This window comes from Triplophysa rosa, linkage group LG25, assembly GCF_024868665.1.
Source record: "Triplophysa rosa linkage group LG25, Trosa_1v2, whole genome shotgun sequence".
NCBI classification, from domain to species: domain Eukaryota; kingdom Metazoa; phylum Chordata; class Actinopteri; order Cypriniformes; family Nemacheilidae; genus Triplophysa; species Triplophysa rosa.
Window position 1 is genome coordinate 4,799,336 of NC_079914.1, and position 15,929 is coordinate 4,815,264.

The window sequence follows — 15,929 nt, forward strand, 5'->3', positions numbered from 1 at the left end:
TCTTCCAAATATCTTTGTGTTCAAAAGAACAAAGAAATTATACAGATTTACAATTTTCTTTTTTGGGGGTAAACTATTCCTTTAAATAAATTAAATAAACACATATTTAAGGATGTTTTTTGTTAATCGTTGACTGGATTGGATGATCGGATATTCATTTTCCCCTACTAGTCGAATTGAATTTCTTTATTTACTCTGCCTGAATCGAATCTTTCCGTCGACTCTTTGTTTTTCAGTCAGTTCTCCATCATTAAGTCTATCACAACTCGTTCACTTGCGCCAGATTATAAATATAATGTGAGACGAGCCTGGGATTCATGTGAAAGAATCGAGACAGGACAGGTTTAAGAGAAGCAAATGCGCTAGACGTCCTCGCTATATTGTTGTACGTTGTTATTCTCTTAACCCTCATTTGTCTGCTGTAATTGGATAGGATGGTGCTATCTCTTTTAGCCCCCCTCCTCTCTCTCTCTCTCTCTCTCTCTCGCTCAGTCTCTGACATCGGGATTTTCTCATACAGTAAGCGGCTGGCACTGACAATGTGGACATCAGCAGGGAATATATAGTATCTATCATCCACATCCGCATCGTGTTAGGCTATTCTATTCAACTTCGCTATTAACAGGTAAGACGCCATCCTTACGTAACACCTCTTTTTTTACGTCCGAATGTCGCATGTAGCTTTTGTCAAATGCGTCCGAACACGATCCGATCAGAAGTGAGAGGGATGACACCCGGACTTGCGCTGATATCCCGTAGGAAAGCGCTGCTGTTGTTATGGCAATAAAAGCGTTTCGCGTCGCGTGCGGGTCCGTTTCAGCTCCGCGAATACAAGTTTAACAACTAATCCAGAGCCTAACTGTCCAGTTTACATTTTTTAATGTACGTTTTATGTACCGTTTATTGAACGTCTCTTGGAGTAAGCCGTATGAGGGACATTTAACAGCATAAAAACAACAGCAATCCTATCCGCGGTGCGCACGTGATGGAGAAGATTAGACTAGACTAGTTATTTGTGTATTTGAATACCTGGTTAGGCGGTTGAACCAATAATGCAAAGCAATGGATGGAGCAAGCCTGAGCAGTGATTTAGAGCTTCACGTCTCCTCTAAAATCAACATAAAGGTTCTGAAATGGTTCACGAGGCACTTTAAAGATTTGGTTGAATATATGGATCTCGAGTTGCTATATGGTGATTAAATAAAGTTCTTGATGTTTCTTTATAGGTGGTTCTAATCAGTGTTTTGGTTTCTGGGTTTTTAAGCATCCGCACGTAATTGGTTTTCCAAAGAACAAAAAGCGCCATGTGGATTTTTGGAAACATTCAACAATAAAATCCTTCAGTTGTAGCATTCGGATGGCATGTGACTGTGGTTTAAGACAGAATTCACAGATTACAGACGGCCGGTTGCCTGGCTGATCATTCCTCCAGGACACGTGATTTGATTTTGGTTATTCTAATTGATTAGGTTGACCAAGACACGAACCCCCACAATGACTGAGCATCTTTGTAATCGAAATGATCTAGGACTCAGTGTCTGTTTGTGATCAGGAAAAAAATATCAAGATCTTTAATGTCTCGTTTATTTCTACATTGAGATTACATGGATATTTCTCGAAGAAAAAAGAGCCAGACATCTTGTTTCCTTTATAAGATCTTGACAATCTCGCATGCTAATATCAGATTTGTCAAGTCTGCAATCAAAAGTCAATATTATTGATCTCAATATGAACTCAAACATTTCTCATCAAGTTCACCCAAACTCTTGTGTCCTTGTGGCATTAAACTGTTTGGTATGTGAGAAGCTAATTCTCATTGCCTGAATCATTGAATGGTGATCTTTGTCGTCGCTGTTTTGACTGTCTGTACAAACTACCTTTGAAGTTAACTTCGGAAATTAATAGTTTGTACCGGGACGTGTTGTTAGCTCTGTCCTAACTGTCTGTATAAGAACATTACACTCACAAGCTCCATCTAAAATGAGTCCATTTGATTTTAACTTCAACGTGTTATCATGTAAGGGATAATGTACAGGCAGCCGGTCGTTATCGCTGAAATAAGGAAGGTCTTGTATCACACTAAAGGGTCTTATTTCGCTATAACAGTCGGCTGCCTGTACATTATCCCGCTTATTACACTGCTACTTGCCATACGAGAAATGTCCAGTTGGACATTAATTGTGATTTTGAAATATTTTATTAGGCCATTTTTACCGAATGCAGACCTTCCATGAGGAAAAGCCGTCTAGTTTCGGTTTTAAGGTAAGAAACGACGTTCAAATGTCACGAATTCAGGCAATTTGGTTTAATCATTTGTAAAAAATAATGTCATATGTTATTAAAAGACATATATTTATTTTTTGTGTAATATTAAACTGTCAAAATGATTTGCAGCATCCGGGTTACTGCGTGTTATTAGTTTTGAGCGGTTGTTATCTGGGAATAACGAACCTGCAAATGTCGCGACTGGCCAATGAGAATCAAGCATTCCAACGAGCCGTGTTTGGCATCTTGCATAAATTTAGTTTCAACTGGAAATGTCTGTAGGTTGCTTACCATTAAGATTTTGACAAATCTGCAGCAAAGCACATTAGCTTTGGTTCTTTGATTAAGTCCCTTGTCAACTCGAGACCCCTCAAACCGATATTCCCTCAAAACATGTTTATAGAAAAAGAAATTGCCTCTCTGCTTGAGGAAATGAGAAGAGATGGAAAAAAGTGATGAATGACATGGTAAAGAAAAACGACGTGTTCACGTTAAACAAACTGGGAGATCTTGCCGTGTTTAAGTGACACAATGGCATTACAAACACTCCCCGCCCCCCACCCACGCTCCATCGCAGACGGACGATTAACAGCAGTTTAATCTGCGTGAGGCCATATTCTCCTCAACATTCTGATCTGACGCACTATTTTTAGCCCCACAAAACAACCCGGCCCCCGTCCAAACCCCCCCAATCCCACCAAAAACGCTGCCTCGCTGCAGGCGTCTGTGAGGAATCCAGCATTTAAGATAAGAGCGCTCACTCGGCAGAGGATGCTAAGTTTATCTGCGTGACACGCTAGTGGTTCATGCAAATTTTTCCTTTGTTTCTGCTGTTTCTGTGCTCCGAGTTTGCAGAGCGGACTCCTCGTGCAAGCTCATCTTGTAAATTCGCCGTAAAAAGATATCGACTGTTTGGTTGCATGGTAGCATCAGTAAATGTGGCCTTAGGCCTGCAACATGACTTTAAGCTATCAAAACCATTTGGACTGAGAGGGTTTATTCCATTTTATGAGGTTTTTATTTTGACTTGAGAGGCTATCGGTGTTATTTACTCACCCTCTTGTCATTTCAAACCTGTATGACTTTCTTTCATCTTCAGAACACAAAAGAAGATAATTTGAAGAATGTTGACAACCAAACAACATTGACCCCCATTGACTCAGATTTTGAGCAACATGAGGGAGAAAACATTTTTATTTTTGGTGAACTGTTCCTTTAGGTAAAGGGAAAAGAGTGTAGTGACAGATTGATAGTATAATAATGGCTTAACGTCAGTCGTGTGAGGTAAACAAATGAGATCCATTGACTCTTCACAGAGAAACAACGTGCTGTCTTTTGAGAACGTGTTGGGTGCCGAGACAACTATTCCACCAGACAATCCACCTATAGTGCTTCCTTTAGCTAAATCTGTCATGAGGAATTTCCTGTCTGGTACAATTATGGTTTGTGCAATGTATTTTATTTTTGACAGATGACACTTCCCAGATTTACAGAATTTATTCAATAGCAAACAGCTACGCTTTGGATTTTAAAATGAATTTATAAATAAAATAAACAAGTATACATTTCATTGCTATTATGTTTTACTATGTTGTCCTGATCGTTCTTTCCTACATATTAAGTTCTGAAATGTTATATTGTTGCCATATGAATTTCACAGATGTCTATGACGTAGAAACAGCAAAGGTTAGCTTTTACTCCAACCTGCCAATTCTTCTGCTCGGAAAAGAAGCGAGGAGAAAAGAATGTTAATTCTGAAAGCATATCTCATCTCACTGTTTTGCCATCTTCTGATATCAGCCTGCTTTAAACGAAATGCCAAGGTTGTTGCTTTTGTCTAGAGACTGTATCTAAACTTAGAAGCGGTTCTCCGTCGCGCGTGTTGTTTGACACTCATCTCTTCTTCAGTCGAAACACTGCTCCCATCAATGTCACAACACCCCCCTTGCCGCCCACTGTCAATGTTGTGCTTTTGCCTCCAACTTTTTTAATGCGTTTCTTTGGAAGAGGGAAGGTGTTGCAATTTAGAGCGCCGAGAATTTTTCTCCAATTTTCGTTGGTTTCAAAGCGAACTGGCAGGGTTGCAATCAAAAAGCAAAATGATTTTGACACGTTTGACTCGCGAGGGTGTGGAACTTATTGTGGTTTGGATGAAAAGCACATAGAGATGTTTAGGATTTTACTTGATATTGACTGTTAGTGAGAATTGTGTAATTGTGCTGTCGATTTTTACAAACTTGTACTCTGTATAATTTCCAACAGAACGTTCCTTTCATAGAGAGAGAATACATATATTGTTTCATGCGAGCGGGTAGGAGTTGAGCAGCCCACTGTTCCGAACAAGCGGCCCCTTATTTTTCTGCTTTCTGAGAGATTGAGGTCATTGTTAATTGAAACACAGACACATGTTAATTAGTGTGAGATATTTTCCCTTGAATCTCTCCAACTAACAATGTCCTTTAATAAATGATGAGCTTTCTCTCATTGCCGCATGGAAAAATTAATTAAAGAAACAGTTGGCCCACAAATCCTTGCGTTATTTACTTTCGTTTTTTCCTCTGTGGAACATAACAGGAGAAGTTTTGACTTACATTACATGACTTTAAACATTCAGGCTGATGCATATGTCAGATGATACGTCATACGTAAAGGGGGTCGCGCATCGGGCGATGCCGCGTCACATCGACGACAACTCGCGAGTATGCGTGAGCTTAAGTTCACATTTCTAATAGAAGATGGGCCAGATCAATGTATTTCTTTTCATATTTGCCTTTACTTAACACACTTATGAACACAATCTCAATACAAATCGTAACTAGTTTACGAGGTGTGCTGTTCGACGATAAATCGCGATTAATCGGAATAAAAGTTTGTTTGCACATAAAATATGTCTCTGCACTGAGCACATATGTTTTGTATTGTTTATACACACGTGCACACTGCACATACATGTACTGTATATATTATTTAGGAAACATTTGCATATATATATATTTATGTATAATTTAAGTTATATATAAACATTTTATTTATTTTTAAATGTTTCCCAAATATACACACATATGTGTTTATTGATACAAAAATAAAATGTGCAGTGCACAGCCATATATTATGTAAGCGCAAACTTTTTCGTTTGAAATTTCAATTTTAATCGTTGAAATTTCAATTTCCAATTCATATGAGTATGTACGACCTTATTTGTTCTTTTATACGATTTGTTTTCGAACCAGTGAGGTTTAAGGGTGGGGTAAGGGGAGGGGCTTCAGTATTCCTTTTTATTTAAATGTTTTTTGTGTAATTGACATTGTACAAAATATATGAATTAGCAGCCTCGTAAAAAAGTTACGAATTGCCGTGATATCAGGTTGGCACTCATACATAACTGGCAATATATACATTTTTTGCCACCCATATTTAAACGTTTCATTAATGCAGTAGAATTGAGTAAACTATAAAGCCTTTTTGCAATCAATGTACCGTGGCACATAACGTGAAATCAGTATGTGCATTTACTTTATACTGTATATATTATACCTTACATTAACTAACTTATTATTATTCAGTGTTAAACTATAACACGGTGATGTGTTTCTCATACTGTGTCTCGTGATGACAGAATTTGTATATTTTGAACTGTTCCTTTAAATCTTCACTGTAAACCTGAATGTTCAAAGTAATTAAATAGTTAAAGTAGTGTAAACATAATTTTATATAAAAAATTGTACTAACTTAAATATTTTGAGTTCCTGTAACTAAGTCTTAATTTTGAGTTAGTTTAACTTAATTTCTTAACTTTTGGGGTTACCTTCGTTTAGAAGAGTGGTGCTTATGCTTAGATTGTGGGAAGTGCCATAGCAGTCATGTGTGTTACATCACCCTCTGTGAAGGTTTTTTGTTCATTGTTGATGTAGCTGAAATGTTTAGGTTGTCTTAATGAGACCTTTCTTTTGTTTAACTGTACATTTAAAATTTAACTGTACATTAAAACCTTAGTAATAAATAAGCTCAAAACTTGGGAACATCATAACTCAAAAGATTTGATGTAACTGATTACTTCAATTTTTTTAGTTTTCCCAACTTATTCAGGTTTACAGTGTTCAAATCTAGACTAGAGATATTAAAAAATTAAAGGGACAGTTTTAAGTTAGTCAGGGAGAAATAAAACTATACACCACTACGCTTTATTTCATTAGCCCAGTGAGCTTTTTTAGGTAATTAACTAATTTCACATGGAGACAGTTTCCTGACAACAACCGAAAATGACTTCCATGGTGATTTTGGGGACATAATCAATCTGACATGTGTATCAAACACCTGTTTTCCCCAAACAGAACGGCTGCCACCTTCCATTCTAATCAGCCCAGAAGCACGGATCTGAGAGAGATTCCCCCGAAGCCATATTTATAAGAAGCAATATCCACCTCCCACATCCTCAAATGATGCCCGTTCCGGAAAGGCACGCGCTTACCTGAGCGTCGTGGGCGCTTTGCCATGGCAAGCAGCTTTCCATTTTCCAAAGTACTTAAAGAAAGAGGGGGGCGGGACCTCTGGACTTTCCATCATTGGTTAAGAGTCTTTATGAAGGGAAATATAAGACACAAGAAATGGGAGTGCTCATTTGAAAGCACTCTGTATTCTCACAGGGCCGGCTAAGCGCATGAGGAACCGTTGAAATCCACCATCAGGCTGGAAGGTTACAGGTTAATGACTCGCTCTGGAATAGGATAGGAGGATGAATGCTTTTTGGCAATCTGGCTAAGTGAACCTTGGGTTTTACAAACATGAGAAGCATATAGAAGTATATGAAGGATAGGGTCCTGGCTGTAATATTCAGATGGTGAAGTCTACATGAAGTCAATATTGACCTGATTTGTGTTTTAACAGAGTAGGACGGCTACTTTCAAGCTATACTCTTTCACAAGCTGTACGCTGATGGTGCTGTGACGAATATGAAATTTGGCTGACAGTTACATTTACATTTAGGCATTTAGCAGATGCTTTTATCCAAAGAGACTTAAAGTAAACAATGAGGCAACATATCTTAGGGAGTCAGTAATACAAGAAGTGCTTGTACAAGACCCGTTGAGAGAGAGAGGCTTAGGTTTTTTATAAAGAAATAGAAAATTAATAGCCTTATAAACAACTGAATTGTCTGTTTTACAAATTCAATACTTTTTAGTATGAACTGTAAAACAAATAGGCATACTTCATTCATTCAATAACTGTCACAAATTATTGTAATTATTCAATTTAATTCTTTGTAAATTCGTACCTTCAGTTAATCAACTCATATATAGAAATCTTAAATACATTTATTGAATTAAGAAATATTTGATAATTCTTTATTAAAAATAAAGTTACTGTAAAAATGTGTGGTTAGGTTAATTAATTGAGATTTATAATAAAAAAATTGTTAAAAATAAAATATATTTTTAAAAGCCCTAGCTCTTACACCAAACAAACTTTTTGAAAAGTGTGTGCGTGCGCACGTGTGTGATCTCAATTACTCAACAAATTAAAAAAACTTGAATTTGAATGTAATGCATATAAATGCACTGCAACAATCAATCACACGACACCCATAGTTTTACAAATTACAAAAAGATGAGGTCTTCACAATCAGTCAGGAAATGCTCAAGCATGACTGCAGAATTACGCCGCAATTTTACATGAAACTAACAGCTGTCTGATGACTAGCACGGCAATATAAATAGACTATCTATTTCTCAACAGTTATGATTCATCCAAACCTGCACAGCATTTTTTCCCTTTATTCACCAATGAATCTGTAATTCTTTACTTATTAAATTATGTAACTATATGTAGTCACTATATAAATGGGTTATTTAGTTTATTATACAGTATATAGAGAGAGAGAGAGTGAGAGATAGACATACATTGCATTTTAGTTTTTTTTACCATTTTGTCCCGTTTCAATTTTCTGCAAAAAAATGCTAATTAAAACAATATTTACATTTGAAGTTTGGTCACTAATTCACAGAATGAAACAAAAAATACCATTTTAGTTCAACACATACCTGGTAAATTTAGAAAAACTGAAAAAAATAATTTGTACTGTTTATATATCCAAAACAGCTCGGCAAACCCCATGTAAACAATTATGTAATTGATCAGGAAACGTATTTAAGTGATATCTGCCGCATGGGTGGTATTGACCTTCATGTGTGATATCTACCAAATATTATTTGTATATTACTAACAGCAGCTCTGGAAATGTTGACGGCAGTGCTCATATGCTACTATATTTTTTCGACTAAAGACACAGACTGCAAAAGCCAGGTTGAATAACACAGAGTGAATATATGGCGAGACGTTGCAACCGTGGCTGAGAAGAGCTTCTTTGTAATCGAATTGTACAAAGTGTGTGTTCCTGTAACTTTTCCGAAACAGTTTCTGTAGCTCAACCACCAACAATGGAAGGGTCATGGCTTCCATTCCCATGCAATGCGTTGTCAGTCTCTTTAGATAAAAGCGTCTGCCAAATGTAAAGATCTAGGTCAACCCGTATGTCTCATACTGTACGTAGCACGCCACCACATTTTTTTATATGAATAAGTTCTTAAAAAAAAAAAAAAAAAAAAACTCTTGCCTTATTCGATATGCCCGCCCACAAGCATGACTGCACAATTATGTCAAGCAATGCTTTGGCTTGAACAAGTGGCTAAATGGTTCACTCGGCCGTAGAGAAGATAGCAGAAAGCGCCAGAGTGCTTTATTATTTAAAACCCATATGCTCAGTGGACCAGGCTGGAGCCGTATCTCCTGAGCATAGATGAGGTGGATTTGTTTATGTGGCCCAACGACAAGACCCCCGCCAGACCTCAATCGACTACCACACAGTGCTTCTAGATGTTATATCCTGTAGACGCAACCAATCGTCTATCTTGGACTAATCTGTGACCGTCAGACATCAATGAATGTCGCATTTTTTGCCCCATGAGCAGGGCTGGTGGGCATCATCCTGAATAAGGTCAAGCTGATATGGCAAACAAAGGAAAAGGGGAGGAGCTACTTACTGATTGTACTCCAATTTTGTTTGATGATGGGTTTCGGTCAAAAATGAAAATGCATTCCTCATTTACTACTCATCCTCGTGTGATTCCAAACCTGCGTGACTTTCTTTCTTCTGCAGAACAGGAAGATATTTTGAAGAATGACAACTATACAACTCTTACCTCCATTGACTTCCATTGCATGAACACAAAACCTCACAAAAATATCTTTTTTTGTAAAGAAAGAGTCATACACAGGTTCTGAACCACATGAGGGTGAATAAATGATGACACATATGTGCTTCACCCTAGAATGATGCATCAATCATGAGGTTTGTTGAAGAGAGCTATGCGACGTATGATTTTGACCTTGGGGATTATAACACGGGTGAAGAAATCTCATAGACGTATTGAAGAATGGTCCTGATCTAGGGACAACAATATATAGAGAGACTTGAGGGCTCTTTTGACGTTGGTCAATAAGCAGCCACTCAAAATGCCCCAGGAAGCAAAACATTATGAAGCATCGTGGTGGCAGGTTTCGCGCAGACAAGCATCACTCCCATTTTCAGTAGAAATCTTGTTAATTTGACTTGATTTTCTCTTTTTCTTTCTTTATCTTCATGCACTTTGCCCTGCAACTAACCTCTTAGCTAACTAAGAAAAATGCGTCCCTGTTTTCCATATAACAATAGCGAAGGATCCGTCATAATGGAAGCTCACATGTCATGAGGAATGCTCCTAAGGCGGCGCGAGGAGGGGGGCGATATGCCGTGTGGGCGCATGCATGCACGTCTTTATCCTCGAACACGTCAGAATGATTCATGCGATGACAGAGCAGCCACTGTGCCGGCCTCGCCATCTCTTCCTGCTCACAAGTGGCTGCTTTGTGCCTCTGTCAGGCCGGGCACAGGGCCGTACAGAAAGAGCAGGACGCGACTGGCCGGGTCCTTTCAGCGGGAGATGCCCACTCTCTCTGGATTCGACCGGTTCCACATCGAGAAGGGGGAGGAGCAAGGAGAGGAGGCAGCAACGGGGAGTCTTGCCAAGTCGGCGGGCAGCATCCATTCCCATCCTGAATTTAATATCCTAATGCGTTCTGCGAATCGCAGATCTAATAAGAGAGAGAGATTGAGAGGGTGGGTGGGAAAGGGGAGAGAGAAGGAGGGCGGGCCTTTTCAATAATGAAAACTGGGCAGAAATCTCTCAAGCAGCGAGGGAGAGGGGGGTTGAAGGCCTAACATAAATTACAGAGTCAGGAAGTGACACGCACGTTTCCAAAAGCTCTCGGAAATGCCAATATCTGGACTTATTTGTGGTGCAAAGATGCCGGCCGGAGCAGAAAAAGGGCTTTGCAGGGGGGAAATTTTCTGGAGACTGAAGTACTGCTGACTGCGAGACCTCAATCTGGCCATTCAGAAAACCACTTTGTCTTTGTTGCATTTCAGTGTTTGGTGGTTTAGCTCAAATATCTGATCATTTTAAAACGTGTGAGTAATAGGTGTTTATTTGATAAAATAGGGAAAACTATTGCATAACAGTGGAAATGGGCTTTATTGTTTTATTTAATAAACACAAAATGCTGAAGAATAAAAAGATACAATAAAACGATAATATTTTGTTGACCATGTCTTATTTTTTACTACGGCAGTCATTTTCTTCAGCCTTTGTTTGTGTGTTGTGTGCCATTTTTGCCAACTTGCCTTACATTCTTGGTGAAGTTGAGCTTTAGTGTTCATTCTAAGCACTACACAACACAACATTTTTTTTTTAATGAATTCTTTAATAATATATTTGAATAAAGGCCTAAAATGTAACGTTTCTTAAGTCGGGGTCATTTTTGGCCACTTTTGTATATACAGCCACAGAAAATACCACAATTGAAGTGAAAGACCACTCCAAAATAATTGTCTGTTTTTCTGAATGTACTATTGATAGATACGTGTAATTTAGGTAAGTAAATTGATCATTTTTGTTTTATCCTAAGAAGTCCTGACAACATTTCCCCAAATCCCAAATGAAAAGTTGTTTTTAGTTTGAATGTATACGCGGAACATTTTAACACGACAAACTGGTCAAAATAACAAAAGGATGCAATGACCATCAGATCAGAAGTTCATATTCACGTTTGAACAACACAATACTAATGTTGTTATATTTATTTTAGAATCCGTACAAAAACCAATATTGGTTACACTTTATATTAAGGTACACAAAGTCATTATTAACTACTTGCATATTGGTTGTAAATTAGTATGTATAAAGCACATGCCTGACTTTATTCTACATCCCTTAATCGTACCCAATACCTAAACCTAAAAACTACCTTATAAGCAGTCATTAGGAGTTCATTGAGGCAAACGTCATAGTTAATAGTGAGAAATGGACCCTAATCTAAAGTGTGACGATACTCTCTGATGGAGCAAGACACATTTTTATTCACAACTTTCATGCGACTTTTCAGTCTTTCACTTTGCTGTTGACTTTATTTCATGTGAAGTCAAATTCAGATACTGAACTGGAATTGACACAAATGGAGAAATGCTTATAAAAGACAAAACTGGACTGGTGTCTTATTTTGTTCCAGTATGTGTATCCGGTATATAAATACATAACAATAACTATAGCTTCAGTGGCCAAGGTGACATCATTCAAGAAAACATTTTAAGAACAAATCAAGAATTATTGGAATAACAAGCACCAATGGATCATTCACAATAAGACCAGAAACGAGTTTTAGGAAGTAAATAGTCAATTTGGACTTCTTGTTGACTTTGACTGAAACATAACCGAGAACTATAGCATCTCCTGACCTATAAAAGAGCAACCTTTGAGCAATAAACATTTATTTACAGCACACTCCGTTCTCTCTCCCGCTGTTTATCTCTCCCTCTCTCTCTCTCTTACAGGATCGCCTCTTGTTTTCTGGAGAATATACATGTCTGTGCTGGTAATTACTGCACGGATCACTCTGTTATCTAGTGCAGAGGATGTAGTGTCAGTATAAATTAGGGATGAGCCAGCCCTGCAGCTGACGGCTGCGTTCGTTTTGAAGATATAATCATCCACCAGCTCCAGTCCCCACCCACTCGTTACAGCAAAACAACGAGTTAATCGCTATATTACACTGCTAGATTTCTCCAAATAAATCGATTACGCTGGTCTAGTTTGTGATTCATGGTTTATGAACGGGATTTAGGGTTTAGCGTCCCTACATCGGAGTGACGGCGGGAAGGTTTAGTGTCATGGTGCTGTGGCTTAGGGGTTTAACAGCAGGCTCCTGGTAGTTCCAGAATTAAGGCTGTACTCTGTGAACCGTTCGTTGAAATGGTCTATTTCCAGGAATTGGGAAATAAATCTGACTACGTGATCACTACCAAGGGTGCTTCAAGCGTGCGCTACAGGAGAGAACAGAAATTTCTCCTCATTTCTGTCATGGTTGTTCATTCTTGGGTTTGTCATTCTACTAATCATGTTAGAAATGACATGGTCTACAATATGCACAACCCAGCAAACAAACAAACAAGCAAATAAATAAATGTTTTATGAACTGATGTGTTTTTAAAATTTTGTTGAGAAAACACAGCTAAAACATCATTTAATCAAAACAATGTGCACTTTATGGATTTGTATAATCAGCAGTTAATAGACTAGAAACAAGGTTACCACACTTAACGTAATTTTTAAGCATACAAATTAAGTGATAACACTTAACGTAATTTTTAAGAATAGAAACAAGGTTACCACACTTAACGTCATTTTTAAGCATACAAACAAAGTGATAATATTTAACGTTTTTTTTAAGAATACAAACAAAGTGATAACACTTAACATAAGTTTTAAGAATTTAAACAAGGTTACCACACTTAACATAATTTTTAAGCATACAAACAAAGTGATAACACTTAACGTAATCTTTAAGAATTGAAACAAGGTTACCACACTTAACATTATTTTTAAGCATACAAACAAAGTGATAACACTTAATGTAATCTTTAAGAATTGAACCAAGGTTACCACACTTAATGTAATACAACGTGATGGTAAAGGGATAGTTCACCTATAAATGAAAATTCTGTCATCATTTACTCACCCTCAGATTGTTCCAAACCTGTATAAATATCTTTGTTCTGCTAAACACAATGGAAGATATTTGCAAGCATGTCAGTTCTCATCCAAACACCAAACAGATCTCACCCCCCATTTACTCCCATAGGATTTATTTTCCTTATATTGCAGTAAATGGGGGATGAGATCTGTTTAGCAAAATGTTTAAACATCTAAACAAAACTTTTAAACAGCTGAATTAAATTCCAATTTACTTGAGTAAACTGATTATTTTTATATTGGGAATATTATTTTGTATAACTCATTTGTATTTATATTGTGATAGTATTAATCATGCAAGATGTTTCTCAATTGAACAAAAACGAACAAAAAAATATTTTTTTACACTGTATTCGTCTTAAGTTGAAAATTTTAATAAACGTCACCTAGATATTCCACAATAGCACCAGTAAGCAGTGTAAATAAGGGTAAAAGACTTTCATAAATGCGTTCGTGAATGCATTTATTTTTACACACTATTCGCTCCAGTGCTCGTGTTTGTGTTCCTCTGCGGCATGCGGCATTCTTTAACTCGCACCGAGCTGCTTATAATTCCAGAGGCTGGTTCCCTCTCGCCGGCTTTGATCAAACCCCGTTTCCACACACCCCTTCACTCCGCCTTTACTCGGCTTTCCATGACAGAGCCTGATGCCCGTTACCTCTGCATCTACTCGGTTATCCCTTGATGGCCTATGGGGGTTTTGATAGAATGTCATCGGGTGTTATGAGTGGGTGAGAAGTTTTGAGCTCTTAGAGGTTCCCCCCCACCCGTCCCCATGCACTAAGCCGTTTGTTGCTGCCGTGACAGTAGCAACCGCTAACCATTGCTAAAAGTGGCCCGCTTTTCCTAGCACTGGCTAATCTCACTTTGTTTTTGCAAAGCTAGCACCTAAATAGCTACTCTGGCTTTGCAAACAGTCAGCCAGGCCAGGGAATTATGGAACGTTATCAAAAGTGTACGTCGCATGGCCGTTGCTGATAAATCAACATCTGTTTAGCGAAGCTGCGACACGGTACATATTCATGACCTTTTAATGCAAGATGGGGGTTTAATCATTCTACGTTTGAGTGTTTTTGTTTGCGACTTATTTTCTTCTTTCTGTCTGCCAAATGCCTGAAATTTTTAACAAGGTTTGTGCTATTTTTGGCTGGAAGTTCATTCAACCCAGTGCGTGTGGGTACGTGCTCCTATTTTTCCTCAATCCGGCCATGATACGACGTCGACTGAATTTCAGTAGGAGGTATTTAAATACTGCGTGAAAGTAGAAGTGTTCCAGTGTCAGACAAACGACAGTGTAGTCTCCTCAGACAAACACTTTAAGTTAATAAGCCTATAATGGACAGGAAGTATTAGTATTGTATAGAGTTTAACTGCTCTGTGGTCACAGGTACATTTAAGCTATTGTATAAGCATTTGTTACGAATATTTTGGTTTGCATCCCTCTTTGCATTGTCTTGCATTTTGATTACTTTCATAACATCCTGATTCCCTGCCACTTTCTGTCATCTCTCACCATCTCTCATCTTTTTCAATCCAACACCCCCCGTGCATCTGTCCATCAGAATGACGGACAGATGGGATGTGCCCTGGAACTGAAAATCTGCTGTTGTCAGAGACAGAAGGACCAAATCGTGGAGACATCTCAGTCAGAAAGAGCTAATCTAGAAACAGGTTCTGTTCGTAATGCGCTTATCCTCTGCGCCCTGACCAATCAAAACTGATCCGTGGACAGTTTGTCTACTCAGGAATGATTTTCCGCTGGGCAAAAGGTTAGATCTGTGTTGCTGTGCTGTAGGTTGTCCACATGGCGTTGAAGTGAAGTCAGCTGTTGAAGAACCGTCTCAAATCCTGACAGATGTCATAAGACGGTTGACTATTGATTGAAACGCTTGATGCTTTTATTCTCAACATCAATGAATAATGTTAAGAGGTTTTGCGCATAGCATACTTTTATCATTTCATAACTTCATGTATTTGAATACCAATATTATTTGTTTGTTTTATTCGTCCTTAGCAATTTTAGAAGAAACATCTCAGGCGAAGTTGATACTTAAACGAAACACAACTGAACTCCATCAAATCTTCTGAGCCATGAAAGATCAACGACTGATCAATATCAGTCGCCCAGTTTTGACAAACCAATACTCCCCAGTTGTACGTTCCCTGAAGCGTGAACACAAAACAAGCCGCCTCGAATTAGTTTCAAAGGTCACATCGGCGTAATGGTGCCGTTTATGGCGAGAGGAGATGGGACTTGTTTGAGCAATGCCTTTCAGGATCCTCCAAGACACGTCACTCACACCCAACGGGACAACATGTAGAATTTGAGAATACAAGTGGCTTCAAATGAGGTCTTTCCACACATACCCAGAACTCAACATAAAGACCCTGTTGTATCTGTGGGATGGTTTCTCATTGGAAAACTGGCTGCTTTCAGATGTTCTACATTTTGGATTACCGCCATGATAGATTATACAACCATCGGTCTAGACATTTTGGATTACATGGCACTTGATGTCCTAGTTTATTGCAGCTTGGAAAAC

At 38.3% G+C, this 15,929-nt stretch overlaps 1 protein-coding gene across 3 annotated transcripts in view; it reads left to right on the top strand.

Moving 5' to 3' along the window:
* Window positions 1–475: 475 nt before the first annotated feature.
* pcbp4 (poly(rC) binding protein 4) overlaps window positions 476–15,929 on the top strand; it is a 75,972-nt gene continuing 60,518 nt past the window's right edge. The window contains exon 1 of one of the 3 annotated variants that reach the window (XM_057325889.1): window positions 476–625. The gene's annotated coding sequence lies outside the window, so the exon portion shown is untranslated. The remainder of the gene's footprint in view (window positions 626–15,929) is intronic. The other 2 variants (XM_057325888.1, XM_057325887.1) reach the window with 2 other exon arrangements.